The sequence below is a fragment of the Cyprinus carpio genome, chromosome B22 (genome assembly GCF_018340385.1).
Source record: "Cyprinus carpio isolate SPL01 chromosome B22, ASM1834038v1, whole genome shotgun sequence".
Lineage (NCBI taxonomy): Eukaryota > Metazoa > Chordata > Actinopteri > Cypriniformes > Cyprinidae > Cyprinus > Cyprinus carpio.
In genome coordinates this window covers 13,473,639-13,489,958 of record NC_056618.1, presented here as the reverse complement: position 1 = coordinate 13,489,958, position 16,320 = coordinate 13,473,639, and the positions used below count along the sequence as shown (strand labels likewise).

General features: G+C 35.3%; 1 protein-coding gene across 1 annotated transcript in view; it reads left to right on the top strand.

The window, feature by feature from the left end:
• Positions 1 to 16,320, top strand: part of LOC109055738 (ribonuclease inhibitor-like) — a 536,777-nt gene that overhangs the window by 481,761 nt on the left and 38,696 nt on the right. The window lies entirely within an intron of this gene.

The following is a 16,320-nucleotide window of genomic DNA, read 5'->3' as shown; positions in this document are numbered from 1 at the left end:
AATAAACGATTGTGTACTACAATTACGAGCCATTCTATAAGGTGACATTTCAGCACTTGACAAACGGATAGCGACTCCTAAGTAGCACTTAAGGCACGGCTATGTGCTATTGCGTTAAGTGCATTTTGGGAAACACACATGAAACAATAGCGAACAACCATAAAATGACTCGTAGAAAACGCTCTTAAGGTCTAAGATCAATCGTTATGGAGAAAGCCTAGATTAACGAATGGCTTGACACAAACCGTACTGAGGCAGAGCCTACAGAGCTTTCTTTTGTATATGAATAAATTCTGCAACCTAACATTGAAAAATTTAGTTTATCTCATAAATATTAATTTACTTCGTACCTGCACTCACAACTACCTACACATCTTTGGCACACCTTTGTGCACTGCGGCGCGGGGAGAATGTATTGTAGACAAGCGCAGACCACTATTCATTTATGTGAACATAGGTAGTTTTAGACAATAAGCTGAGTTTATTTAATTAATATTGAGTATTGGCCAGCTAACTGATAGAATGACATAGAGTGGTGTATCGTTCCTTGAATCAGTTTTTGAAAGACCCATTATTATAGACAACAATTCAATGACCAATTATTATAAACAGCCACTTGATTTTATTCCTGAATTAATGAAGCATTTTGAACGAATAGATTGAATAAAAGGCTCCTTTATTAACACAATGAAATACTACTAATGAAATACTTCATAATTCAAGTGTCATTTTCATTTAATTTCAAATCATTTCATTTTGTTCATATTTCTGTATTAAAAATGTTGTATAAAACATTAATCTTATTTCATTATACATTTGTAATTGCTATGTAAATGTATGCAGCCGTCTGATCAGCATTAAACTGTAAATACATCTAAAAACATCTTCAGACGCAGGTTCTATATCTCTGAATACTGATTTATTGAAGTAAGAATTTAATATTAAAGATGACATACAAAAGGTAAAAGGTAAAAAAAAAAAAAACTTGGTAAAAAACAAAACAAAACCTGAAAATCAGGTGCCTCTTGTGGGAAAGATAATTTCTGACACTGATCCCTGGTTTATTGTTCGAAGTGTTATTTCAGGGTTTGGATATGTTCTTATAACTCAAACAAGTTCACCTTCAAATCATGACGTCGAATTCACATTACACTGAAGTCGATCACTGAAACAAGCGCTCTGACGAACAAATAGTCCCATATTTGTATAAAGTGCTCTATGAATAAAACTCAAAATAGAAAAAAGAATAGATGTGCTAATTTCTTTTCATATGTCATTTTATTTAAGTTCCGCAATAGTCCACAATGCAGCATACTGTCTAAAACAAAAGTTATGTCTACATGTTCACATAAATTAATAGCGGTCTGCGCTTCGCTACAATAGGCTGCTACATTCTCCCCGCTTCAGGTCGCTCAGCTTTGTCAGACAGATTTTGATAGATGGATACTAACAAAACAGGCGGTGTTCCAAAAAATCAAAAGGCTCTGCCTCGGTACGGTTTGTGTCAAGCTATTCTTTAATCTGGCTGTTTGATGAAGAGAAAGAGATCAAATGTAGTAGAAATAAACCCGTTAAAGGGGGGCTACAATGGTGTTTCATGTATTCAGAGTTGTTCACAGTGTTAAAGAGATGGACCGTAGAAGGACTCTTATGTTTAGGACTCTTATTATGTTGTAATGTTTGTTCGACCAATCAGTGAAGAGGGGTGTGTAAGGGTGGAGTCGGACCGTCTGGACTGAGGGACGACTTCTCATTAAGAGAACAAAGGACTTTCCTGATACTCTCACTGTTTGAACACTCTCTTGAACACCCTCCTGCATAAGTAACAGTGCATTGGAGGCGCACTCAGCTTAGCAGTTCACACCTCACCATCACACTCCCTCCTCACACTATGATCCCCAATCTTTCTCCCTCTACAAACTCACTCTAAATCTATGCAATGTTAATTGTATACAACGAAATGATATATATGTTTGGTATCATTTGAAATGTCTCAGTGTGCCTGGTACAATGGTCTCAACCTTACAAAGTAGACTAAAGATAATACAGATCCTAAGAGTCAAGAGATATTTTTGATTACTGTAATGGGAGTGTCCTTTTTCAGGGTCTTCCATATGGCAAATTACCTTCTGTTCCCTTTGAGGGTGTAACCGCTGGTCTGGGACCTGATATCAAATTACAATTGTTAGTTTCTGTCATCTCGGGGATGTTTGTCTTGATCTGAGGTATTTAAGGATTGCAGCAAAAGGATCGCGGTTCTAGCCAGAGAAGCCCATAGTGTGATGTGTCTCTTCACTTCATACTATGTGACTCACTAGAAGTCAAGGTGTGCATGCTTCAATCTTAGGTTTCATCTTTGAGAGTGATGTCTTACAGCATTGATTTGATATCTTTAATTTAGGTATGTAATTGGCAGAGAATACGTTTACACCTGACTGATAATGGTGTTACATTTGATTTTATTCTGTTTTACTCTGTAATTATTGACTCTAGTAGATTACGTTGTATCCTTGCTAGCGACATGAGCACCCGAATCCGTGTGCGTGGACCTTACAGGTGTTTCAATATGAGTGTCGTTCTTGAACGATTCGTTCATTTTGAATTAATCTTTAATGTGACTCGGGAAGAACGAATCGTCTCGGGGAGTGATTCGTTCAGTTGCGCATGAGCAAAATTCTATAGTTCTATAGTTCTGTACTGGAATTAGTCTAGTTCACCTGTTGCAGTCAATGCAGTCTGAGCTGGAAAGAGAATTGATTCGTTCATCTCATGAGTCTTTCGGGTTTGAGTCGTTCCTTTATCACGTGACAGACCTATAAGATTTAACCAGAGACTGGAGTTACACTGGCAACAAATCTGTGTGTATATTATTACTATTATTATTATTTATTTATTTATTGTCTTTATGATTTTAAGTATACTGCCTTAATGTTTGTATTGTTTATTAATAATAATAATAATAATAATAATAAGACTGTATAAAAGGCTTTAACCTATCGTTCGTTCTTTTGTCACGTGACAGCATTCAAAATATAAACTAATCTAAAACATCCCTTACAAACAGGTGCATAGTGATTATCATCATCATCATCATCATCATTATAATTATTATTTACTCTTACAGTTACTGCATTTCTGGTCTCAAATTGTAGCTTTTTACTTCTTACAGTTTATAAATGAATGAATTTGTCATGATGGTTATTTTCTATACACTGAATGTAACAAAGGTAATAAAGAGTATTTATTAATGAACATAATTATGGTGGGTTTAATTTCCTTGATTTCTCTTCTTTGAACAACACTTTCAAAATTAATTGGATTATACAGTTTTTGTGTAATCCAAACTCAATCTGGAATTTTGTTCCCAATAACTACTTTTCCAAATTAGGTGGTCTCCCTTTCCTATTGATCTGTAATTATAATATTGCTAGAATCCCTTACAATTTATCTAAATTTCATAAACAGGCATTACTTACATGGTCATTAATTTAAGCACCCCGCACCGGTACTTCATTTGAAACAATCAAGACATTTTATATAAGAGAAAATCTTTGTTTTTTAATAACTGGTTTGAGAACAATGTTTTGGTTGTTTGCCAGTTATTTAACTCAGAAGGTATTGTTTTAAGTTACGAAGAATTCTTATGTGCTTAGTGCTTAAGTTCTTAGGGTGCGAGGTCTGTATTGATCAATGGATGGAGACCTCAAGGCAGTCCACTAAATGCAGATCTGAAGATTTTATTTTTACAGATTACATTTTCCGCTGTACTTACTGACGTACACCTCTGCATGCAGACACCCAACTGTACAAATTCATTTATAGATTTAAAACCCAGTCCTGAACTACTGATCCTGAAGACCTTGCTTAGCTTAGGTGTGTTTATTCGGGGTAGCTGAACTTTGCAGGACACTGGCCCTCCAGTAGCAGGACTGAGAGTCCTGACATTAGCTCTTTACATTCAGTGCATGTGATTTATCAACACCTAGTACATCTTAAAATATAGAGCTTATGAAAAATAAAAGTTTCAGATGGACAAACATTAAATGCATAAACCAGTGTGAATAAACAATATCTTAGAGGTAATGTGGATGTGAACAGAAAAAAGCCAGAATGGGAAGTTTTAATTAGTTGTACAGCTTGAAGTGTGAAGTTTATTCTTGTACACAGATATGGCATTTTCATGGCAGTACACATGAAATACATGTATTTATTTGTCATTTAAACTGATGTGAACAGAAAAAGAGTAGACTGGATTTTTTTTAACCTGTCGCCCCTCTAGTGGACATTAAGTGTTAAGGCCTTCATTGGTCAGATAACAAAAGTCACTAGGATTTCTTTATTTCTCTATCGTCTATTTTTTATTGTTGAAATCTATTTTATACACCATTTTCATTTCTATAACATGTGAATATATCCTCTATCGTATTCTACAACAAAAACAATCAGCGCGCCTTGTTATCACTAGTTTTATTTTGATTTCCCGAGTCCGCTAGTAGCTTATAGCCCATTAGCATCACCAGCGTGGGTTTCGCTAAACCCGCGTGCATCGCTAATACTCTATTCACACACATTACAATTGCTTTACTCACTGTTACTTGCTTTAATGGCGGATGTTTGTCTACCTTTGAGTGCAGGTGACGACAGATTCAGATTCAGATTCAGAAGCAGATTCAGGTCCTGGAGCAGAGGCAGGCCCAGCTGAGAGAGCGGAGAGCCACGCTGGAAACCTCCTGGGCTGACGCTCACAAGTCCAGGGTAAGTATACAGCGCGCTGCTAACAGTCCCACCACCTCCACCCCATGTGTTTCTCTGCACTGTACATTACTAGTCCATGTAACATGTGAAATGATGTAAGATACTCACATCAGTGTGTTGAGTGTACAGTGTTTATCCTGCAGTAGAGCAGAGATCTGATTCACTCCTGTGTCTCCTAGTTCATGTTCACTCAGATCCAGCTCTCTCAGGAGTAACGGGTTTTTTACCCACAATTCCAGTCACATACTGACAGCCTTCATATGCAGCAGGACCCAAAAACCTGCAGAAAAGAAAATCAAGTTAATTTCAATTTTGAGAAATAAACAACATCTGACTCTGAAACACTGTGAAAGGGGTGGATTTACTTTAACAAACTGTATTAATAAAATATTCTTTATAAATAAATTGCCTGTATATTTATTTTTGCATTACTTCATCAGGTCTCACCTCAGAGTCTTGAGATGACAGTTGGATCCTGTAGTAAATCACTGAGCTGCTTCACTCCTGATGGTCCAGGATCATTTCCTGTGAGATCCAGCTCTATCAGGTGTGAAGGGTTTGATCTCAGAGCTGAAGACAGAGCTTTATAACCTTCTTCACTGATACTGCAGTCTGAAAGTCTACAAAAAAAATAACAATATGAATTGAAAGCAACAATTTGTTTCAAATTCATCCGTTCATCCACTGCACAATCATATTATAAAATCAAGATCAATTAATTAGTTATTTTAGTAGCATGAAAAAAAACAAAACACTTTTTTTGTCATCAGTGACTAGTGTGAGTTATGTCCTCTTGCAAAAACCATTCTAATCAATGAAGCTGTCTAGACTGCAAAAACAATCTTGTTTGCATCGTATCAGCACTTTTTTTTTGTTTCTTTGGTTCGATGAGTCAGTGAGTGTGTGTCATGCACTGAACAAAACTCTGGTATTTCCAGCGCTGCCTAATCTAAACACTTCTGGATTCTCCACTACATTCATATGCTCAACAGAAATGTGTGTGATTGGTTAAAATGCTACATGCTTTTTAGGAAACATGCATAAAAATAAAGTCTGATATAACATGTGAGACTTTCAAATTAATATTTTGCCCCATTACTGTGAATTTGGTATGCCATTTTTGCCCAAAGCCCTCGTTAATTTTTAAACCCTACTTTGTTTGTGTGTATAATTCATCCATAATCTAGGAAAAAATATAATTGTGAACAAATGTTATAGCTACTTTATTATTGTTGTGAAGATAATAACAACTTTTGTGTGTCTACACAAGGTTAGTGAATGAAACCACTGCCTAACAACAAAAACAATACGCTATTATTAGTATTATGGTATTGTTCAATTATTTTTACTACTGGAGGTAAACAGATAAAGTAATAATATTGCAGGTATAGCTGTGGTGTTGAGTGCAGCTGCTGGTGAAATGTACTCACTTCAGTATCTTCAGCTCACACACAGGGTTCTTCAGTCCCTCACAGATCTCTTTGACTCCTGAATCCAGCAGACGACTGTTGTTCAGGTTCATCTCTTTCAGGATGGTTTTGGAGGAGAGAACAGTAGCTAGAACTGAACAGCTTTTCTCTGTCAGCTCACAGTTATTCAGTCTGAAACACAAAAACAGCATTTCAGTCAGGACACTTTCCTCAAGTGTATTTATTACAGTTATATTGCATACTGTTAGTGTTGGGGTTGAAGGAGGGAGTTTGATTGTGAGCAGTGATGCGATAGAAGAGATGCTGAAAGAATAGAATTAAACGGAGTGCTGTGATAAGTGTCAAGACTGGATTGGTGTGAGCTTGACTGACGTGGTCTGTCTGAACTAACACCATGCTTGATTATTATTATTCTTCAGCACATATTCAACACACATCAGATCACCAGCTCTTCATATCTGATCACACATGTGACTGACAGTCTTTAATAATGAATAATCAAAGAGGTTTCAGTGTATAAATCATCTTCACTCACATTATTTTCTCCAGTTTGCTGTGAGAGTCCATCAAAAGAGCAGAGAGTTTCTCCCAATCCAGATCTCCTAATTTATCTCCACTCAGATCCAGTTCTTTCAGTAATAATGGACTTTTACCCAGAACTCCAGTGAGATACTCACACGCTTCCTCTGCAGCAGGACTTTTCAAAAACCTACACGAAGCAGATAAGGATTTCAGATCATTTATATTTTTACATTATTTTTGCTACAAATTCTGTTGTTTCTGTTGAATTTCTCTGAACTGCTATTTAAAGGGGTGCTATTATACTTTTTCACTTTTTCAACTTTAGTTAGTCTGTAATGTTGCTGTTTGCGTTTCAAAAAGCTCAAAGCTCAAATTCACTTCAAAAGGAGATATTTTATTTAACAGAAATCACTTTCCAAAAACTACAACAAATGACTTGTTTGGACTACAACCGCATATCTTCCGGGATTTGTGAAGGCCGAGCTGAACTAGTGAAGGCAAAGAGTGTTATCACTATAAAATAAACACGGTCCGTGTACCTTCGTATAATTCGTTTTTTAAATTTAATATTGAAATGTGAATAATGAAAAAAAAAGGGCACATTTTTCATTTGTTCAAACCAAACGAAAAAAATCAAGAATTCGGCTTCATTTTTTGTTTTGGGACAGAATATGATTAAAAAACTTAAATATTCGATCTCTACATGTGGGCGGGAATGAAACATCCTCTCTTCGCTGATTGGTCAACCAAAACATTACAACATAATAGTCCAAAAATAAAAAAAAAGCATAATAATAGTCCTCCTCTTCTACAGATTCTTAACTTGTTTATTTCTACTACATTTGATCTCTTTCTCTTCATCAAACAGCCAGATTAACGAATGGCTTGACACTAATCATACCGAGGCAGAGCATTTTGGTCCTTTGGCACACCGCCTGTTTTATTATAGTATCCTTCTATCAAAATCTGTCTGACAAAGCTGCGTGACACACTGTAGTGCGGGGTAGCGAAGCGCAGACCACTATCAGTTTATGTGAACATGTAGTCATAAATTTTGTTTTAGACAATACGCTGCGTTTTGGGCTATGGAGGAACTTTAATATGACAGATATGAAAAAAATACTTTACAAGTATTTTTACAGTGTAATTTCAGCACATCTATTTTTAATTTTTTTTATTTATTCCACTGGCATGGGACTATTTGTTCGTAAGAGTGCTTGTTTGAGTGATTGACTTCAGTGAAATGAATATTACGTCAAAGATGAAGGTAACTTGTTTGAGTTATAAGAACATATCCAAACCCTGAAATAACAATAAACCAGAGATCAGGTGAAAATTAACTTTTTTATAAGGGGCAGCTGATTTTCGCCCCTTTCGTATGTCATCTTTTAATGTTAAATTCTTACATCAACAAATTAGAATTATTATGACAATAGGCTGTGCAATATAAATCAGTATTCAGAGATTAGAACCTGCTCTGAAGATGCTTTTAGATGTATTTTCACAGTTTAATCGCTCATCAGACGGCTGTATACGTACATTTACATAGCAATTACAAATGTATAATGAAATAAGATTAACTTTATACAATATTTTTAATACAGAAATATAAACAAAGTGAAATGATACTTGAATTATGGAAGTAATATTGCCACTAGGTGGCGGTATTTCATTGTGTTAATAAAGGAGCCTTTTATTCTCATATACACTAGTCCATATCATTAACTTTAATACTCATATACACTAGTCCATATCGTTATAATAATTGGTCACTGAATTGTTTGTCTATAAATAATGGGTCTTTCAAAAACTCTGATTCATTCAGGAATGATACCATCACTCTTTCTGCCTACTGCGAGTCTGTCACACAACGGTTCTGTGACTTTGGTTTAGTTGGCAGAGAAAATAATTTTGTATGCCATCAGTAAGCTGGCCAATACTCAATATTAATTAAATAAACTCAGCTTATTGTCTAAAACTACCTATGTTCATAAATTAATAGTGGTCTGCGCTTGTCTACAATACGTTCTCCCCACGCTGCAGTGCGTCTCGCAGATTTGCCACTAAGATTTTAATAGGTGGTTATAATAAAACAGCCGGTGCGCCAAAGATGTAGGCTAGTAGGTAGATGTGAGTGCAGGTGTGAAGTAAATTAATATTTATGAGATAAACTAATATTTCACTGGTAGGTTGCAGAATTTCTGCCTACACAAAAGAAAAAGCTCTGTCTAGACTCTGTCTCAGTACGGTTTGTTTAAAGCCATTCGTTAATCTGGCTGTTTGATGAAGAGATCAAATATAGTAGAAACGACACATTAAGATCCTGTAAACACAAAGGACTCTTATTATGTTTTCTTAGGACTATTATTATGTTGTAATGTTTGGTTGACCAATCAGCGGAGCGGGGTGTTTCATTCCCACCCACATGTAGAGATCAAATATTCAAGCTGTTTATTCATTTTCTGTCCCTGAACGTAAAAACAACAAATTAAGCAGAATTCTTGATTTTTCATTTTGTTTGATCAAATGAAAAACGAAAAAAAAAAAATGTGCCATTTCTTAAATTTTTCAGAATTTAATATTAAATTAAAAAACAAGGCAGATGAACTTAGTGTGGTTACAAGGTCCGTGTACTTTTGCGTCCATTCGTTTTTCGTTTTTTAACCATGACGGAAAAAACGAAAAATGAACGGTTATTGTATTTTTAAATGCTATGCTGAAAACCAAAATTGAAATTAGAACCGTACACACAAAATGCTGCCCGAAAACGTAAAATATTGACTTCTTTTCAGATTTTTGTTAATGATTTTTTGCACTTTTAATAAACATTTGAAAAATGCACAAATTAATATAGAAAAATGTTGATTTTAACTAGTGTTATTTGGCCAAATTTAGTGATGCTTCTCCCGCACATTCAGTTGTTGAGAACTAGAGCCGTCTTTGGAACAATGCAAAGACTTGATACAGATATTATTTTTAAAATAGACATTGCAGAATCCTGGGAAATCTATCATCATAAAATTATATATTGGGATATAATTTTGTCATAACTTTGTGTGCTGTATGGGTTATTGGAGAGGACCCATGCATGGTCGCTCAATGCACGTACAGTAGGCTACAATGTGTAGGCTACACATACCTTATACATTTTGACATATTTTTGCCCTGTTCACTGATAGTGGCATCCGCATAATGCCGTGTTTAGGCCACAGGGCTCTAGACTCATTCTTCCCACTGGTCTCTGTTTTTTTTTTTCGACTTTTCTCAGTTGGTCGCAGGAGCACATCATTTGGTCGCAGGTTTTTTTTTTTTTTTGTTTTTTTTTTTGCTACAGCATGGCATTAATCAATGCATGCTGATTAACTTTTATCATAGTTTATAGTTATATGGTAACGAGTTTTCAACATTCAACCCTTCTTTTTCATCAGTATCATTTGTGATTTAAATTTTGTGAATGGGAATTCCTCTTTTGCTGTGTTTATAAGTCAGACTTTGGACGCCTTCACTTCGAATTAGCGATCTTTGTGTCACGTTTTACAAGAAAAGATAATTGTCTGTTTTGCTTAGGCTATATCTATACACTTTTTCATTTTTTAAGACTAAAACAAAAGTTTGATTAATTGTTATACTTAATTAAAAAGCACAACAACAATAAAAACTATAATATATATATATAAGCTATAATGACAAACGAGATAGCCTAACGTTTATTAACAAAAAATGACTAGTAAGATGAGGCATGGCTCCACATGCTGTTTATATACACAGACTAATAAATTACAGAATGTTTAGCAAACAGCGAGGAATCAAATAAATAAAAACAAACAACAACAAACAACAAATAATAATAAAGAAAGCCTCCATGGCGTAACGTGAGGTAAACAGCAAAGATAACAAGCTTTTTGAAAACAAAAAGAAAGTGAAACTAAACTGGCTGTCGCTGACAGGACTTGCATGTTTTTGTTGTTGTTGTTGTTGTTGTTTCCACAAGAATACCAACATGTTCACCTTCTCTGGTTTATGAAGCAGTCTTTTATTTTATTTTAGTGTGAAATCCAAATCCGCCGTCTTCCATCATTTCCTTAATATTTGCGGTCATTTTTGCCGAGCGTTGCTCGCACCTTCGCGCTCGTGCTGATGCTGCAAGTATAAACCATACCAGTCACTGAAAGCGCCTCTCTTCATGTGATCAGTGAAATCTGACTCCTGCTACAGTATGGAGCAGATGCTTTGGGGCAGGGCAGACCATGCACTAGCACAAATGCGACCACGTCAAATCTAAACTCGCACATTCTCAAAAATTTGTGAAAAACGCGACCATTTGGTTGCAGTCTATATGCAGATGTTTGCAGCGTGCAGCTGTCACTAGTCCAACAGCATCATGAAAAACTAAATTTATTGAAATTCTGAATAAATTGGCGCTCTGCGCTCCCTATAATAATTATAAAGCTGTCATTCATTTCAGTTTATCCCGATCTCAAAAATCAGTTATAATCAATGAGGCTTGACCATAGGAGATATGGGTTTAGAGAGACTGAATCTTAGAACTGCTTCGAACAAATCGTTTGAGAATCGTTGGAAAATGAGGTGATATTAAATGCATATTCTGAGAAAACGAAAGGGTTGTTTGACCTTGCATGCATGTAAACCTATTGTAGAAGACTCCCAAAACAACACTAGGAACCTTAGAAATGGCATAATAGGGGCACTTTAAGATCATTTACATTTACATTTATGCATTTAGCATACAATTTTATCCAAAGCGACTTACAGTGCATTCAGGCTATACGGTTTTCATTTTTTATTAATTAATTAATTAATTTATTTATTTTTACCAGTATGTGTACAGTATGTTTAAGATCATAAAAATATTGACGCTAAAAGTTTTTATAAAACAGTTATGGTAGCTACGTCAGTAGAGCGAGAGGGCGCTAGCGTTTGTATAAAGACAGTAAAAATGGTAGAAATTAAATTTAGCATTTATATACATTGAAAAACAAGCTTTATATCATTTTTACGATTTTTTATGAAATACGAATTGTGAATAATGAAAATTAGTTTGTGTCTGCTTATTCTATTCATCATAGTTTGAACCATTAAAGAAGAAACCGCATTTTCCGTATTTCATTTCTGGGTTAAAAAACGAAAAACGAATGGACGCAAAAGTACACGGACCTTACAAGGTCCGTGGTCCGTGTACTTTTGCGTCCATTCGTTTTTCATTTTCTAACCCAGAAATGAAATACGGAAAATGCGGTTTCTTCTTTAATGTTTCAAACACAGATGAATAGAATAAACAGACACAAACTAATTTTCATTATTCAAAATTTGTATTTCATTAACAAAATCGTAAAAATTATATAAAGCTTGTTTTTTTAATGTGTATATAAATGCTGAATTTAATTTATACCATTTTTAGAGTATTTATACAGACGCTAAGGCCCTCTCGCACTACTGACGTGGCCATCATACCTGCTTTATGAAAACTTTTAGCTTCTATGATCTTAAAGTGCCCCTATTATGCCATTTCTAAGATTCCTTGTATTGTTTTGGGAGTCTTCTAAAATATACATGCATGCAAGGTCAAACAACCCTTTCGTTTTCTCAGAATATGCATTTAATATCACCACATTTTCCAACGATTCTCAAACGATTTGTTTGAAGCAGTTCTAAGATTCAGTCTCTCTAAACCCATAGCTCCTGTGGTCAAGCCTCATTGATTATAACTGATTTTTGTGAGATTGAGATAAACTGAAATTAATGACAGCTTTATAATTATTATAGGGAGCGCAGAGCATGCTTTCTTGGCCAATTTATTCAGAATTTCAGTAAATTTAGTTTTCATTGTGCTGTTGGACCAGTGACAGCTGCTGCAAACATCTGCATGTAGACTGCAACCAAAATGGTCGTTTTTTTTTTACAATTTTGTAAGAATGTGCGAGTTCAGATTTGACGTGGTCGCTTTTGTGCGAGTGCATGGTCTGCCCTGATCCAAAGCACACTGTAACAGGAGTCAGATTTCACTGATCATGTGAAGAGAGGCGCTTTCAAAATCTATTTTATATTTGCCGTGTCAGCACGAGCGCGAAGGTGTGCGCAGTGCTCGGCAAAAACTACGCAAATATCGAGGAAATAACGGAATATGGCGGATTTATATTTCACACTAAAATAAAATAAAAGACCACTTCATAAACCAGAGAAGGTTGTATTCTTGTGAAAAAAAAAAAAAATCCATGCAAGTCCTGTCACCGACAGCCAGTTTATTTTCACTTTTCTTTTTGTTTTCAAAAAGCTTGTTATCTTTGCTGTTTACCTCACATTATGCCATGGAGGCTTTCTGTCTTTCTATTTTTTTTTTTTATTCCTCACTGTTTGCTAAACATTCTGTAATTTATTATTCGGTGTATATAACAGCATGTGGAGTCATGCCTCATCTTATTAGTTTTGTTAATAAACGTTATCTAGTTTGTCATTGTTTGTTGTTGTGCTTTTTAAGTATAACAATGAATCAAACTTTTGTTTTAGTCTTAAAAAGTGAAAAGTGTATAGAAGCAAAACAGGCACTTATCTTTTCTTGTAAAACGTGACACCAAGAACACAAATTCGAAGTGAAAAGTGTCCAAAGTCCGGCTTATAACACAACAAAAGAGGAATTCCCATTCACAAAATTTAAAACAAGTAATATTGATGAAAAAGAACAGGGCTGCATTTCCCAAAAGCTTCGTAAAACTAAGAAGTTCATAAAAACGATCGTACAACTGATCTTAATATTAAGGTCTGTTTCCCAAAAGCATCGTAACTTATGTAGCACTTGAAAATCATCGTAGATCTACGCGTGCTCTGGAGGAATCGTAAAGCCCTAAACACATCTAAACAACACAATTGAATGAATAATCAAACATTGAATAAAAAAAAAATCCCAACCCCGACCAAAAACAAAAAAAACAACCCCGACCAAATGATGTGCTCCTGTGATCAACTGAGAAAGTCGAAAAACAGCAACCAGTGGGAAGAATGAGTCTAGAGCCCTGTAGCCTAAACGCGGCATTATGCGGATGCCACTATCAGTGAACAGGGCAAAATATATGTCAAGATGTAGAAGGTATGTTTAGCCTACTGTATGTGAATTGAGCGACCATGCATGGGTCCTCTCCAATAACGTACAGATATAGCACACAAAGTTGTGACAAAATTATATCCCAATATATAATTTCATGATAGATTTCCCAGGATTCTGCAATGTCTATTTTTTTAAATAATATTTGTATCAAGTCTTTAAATTGTTCCAAAGACGGCTCTAGTTCTCAACTGAATGTGCGGGAGAAGCATTACTAAATTTGGCCAAAGAAAACCTGTTAAAATAGAAATTTTTCTATATTAATTTGTGCATTTTTCAAATGTTCATTAAAAGTGCGAAAAATCATTAACAAAAATCTGAAAAGAAGTCAATATTTTACTTTTACAGTTCTAATTTCAATTTTGGTTTTCAACATAGCATTTAAAGATGCAATAACCGTTCTTTTTTTTATTTTTTTCCGTCATGGTTAAAAAACTAAAAACAAATGTATGCAAAAGTACACAGACCTTACAATCATCCGGGTTTAAATCACGCTCAAATTGATTTGATTTTGACACAATATTTACACTGAAGCTCACAGGCAGGTAAGGGGCGTGACATTTCCTGACCAGGTGCAGAATGTAGCCAATCACAACACACACTGGCCCAGCTAACCAATCACAGCACATTTCGTATTTCAGAAGGCGGGCCTTCATTTGATACAGGAACTATTCAAGCGTTCAAGCCAGACTGGGGAGAGAGGTGTTGTAATAATGTGAAATATGTGAAAAATGTGTTTTTTGAACAACCTAGTATTAGAGTCTGTTCTAGTACACCCCCCCAAAACAAAATCCAGACCTTGTAAAAGTGTATAATAGGACCCCTTTAATTCCATTTCATGTCATTCCTATTCAACAATGGTGCATTTGACCCTACTATGTATTTTCATACAGATGATTATTTAAATATTTTAAGGTTTTTTTTTCACCTGATGGTCTTTAATGAACAGAGTCCATCCTGTAGTAAATCACTGAGCTGCTTCACTCCTGATGGTCCAGGATCATTTCCTGTGAGATCCAGCTCTATCAGGTGTGAAGGGTTTGATCTCAGAGCTGAAGACAGAGCTTTATAACCTTCTTCACTGATACTGCAGTCTGAAAGTCTACAAAAAATAAATCATGAATTGAAAGTGCCTAACAGTGCACATTTATCTAGGATAAATATTTAAACTAGCATTGTGATATTGAACTGTTTTATACTGTCGTGATGATTTGAGAAGGCTTAATTGATCAAACATAGGCTATGATCATCTCACTGTCTGTTGCAGGACACTTGGTCATTACTTATCATTACTTTGTATAAAAAAAAAAAACAAAAAAAAAATACATTTAATGAACAAAAAATGCTCCAAATGTTTTTCTAAATAACCTTATTAAAAAAAAAAAAAAAAATTAATTATAATCACTTTTTCCATTACACACAAAACTGAACAATTTTAATAGCTGAAACAGCTGTTTTGGGAGAAGAGGGAAAAAGACGGGCTCAGGTCGGACTCGGGCCGGTAATTCTGATAAACTGTCAGATAAAAACCGGGACAACACTGTTTTGTTCTCTGTTGTTTTCCTCTGTGAGCATGCACTTGATAGATATATTTTCCCATTTTGTTAAATTTAAAACATGTGACATTCGTTCTGCTCTCTCACTGATCATTTGGTCCTCAGAAGAAAAAAAAAATAAATAAGAAAACAACTGGTAAACTCGGAAGAAATCCTGCAGGTGCCCCTGTGCGATATACACACAATACACCACTGAAATTCAGGACCTGATTAAATATAACTCTATTATACATAGATTTGTGAAATTAAATTGCTGGTTTAAAATTTCATGGCTTTCCCAGGTTTTTTATGAGCATACGAACCCCAATAAAAGCAACTGATGAACACTTATCACTTAAACTGGTCACTAATGTGATGCACGAATGCTCGGTTACCTCTTCCTCCTCTAATCACATGCCAGATCCGTTACACAGCTTTGTTCCGGGACTGCACAATTTACAAATTAAAACTCACCAGTGTTTGAACACACATAGAAAACAATAGATATGAATTTTAAAGCCATGGTGCTTCTTCTCCAGTGTGCTGATGCTAAATGTTGGAGGGTACTGGTTGAAGAACAAGATTTATTGACACTAACTCATGATCTGCTCACATGTAAATGCACTTCACTCTTAAGCATGTGGCACTGCAAACTGTATATTTAAATAATTGCAGACTTTTGTGATTTGATAAGTGCACTAAGTCATATCACAATGTCGAGTTTATTTTGATTAATTGTGCAGTCCTGATGAGAAGTGTAAAATATTTTCAAATTTATTAAACTGAGGTGGGTCACTGGAGTCTGGGTAATTAATGGGATACACTTTTAAAATACTTACTTCAGCTTTTCCAGTCTACACTGTACATTTTCAAACAGAGTCAAGATGATCTTCATTCCTTGGTTTCCTAGTTCATTCTCACTCAGAACCAGCTCTGTCAGATTTGAAGGGTTTGAATTTAG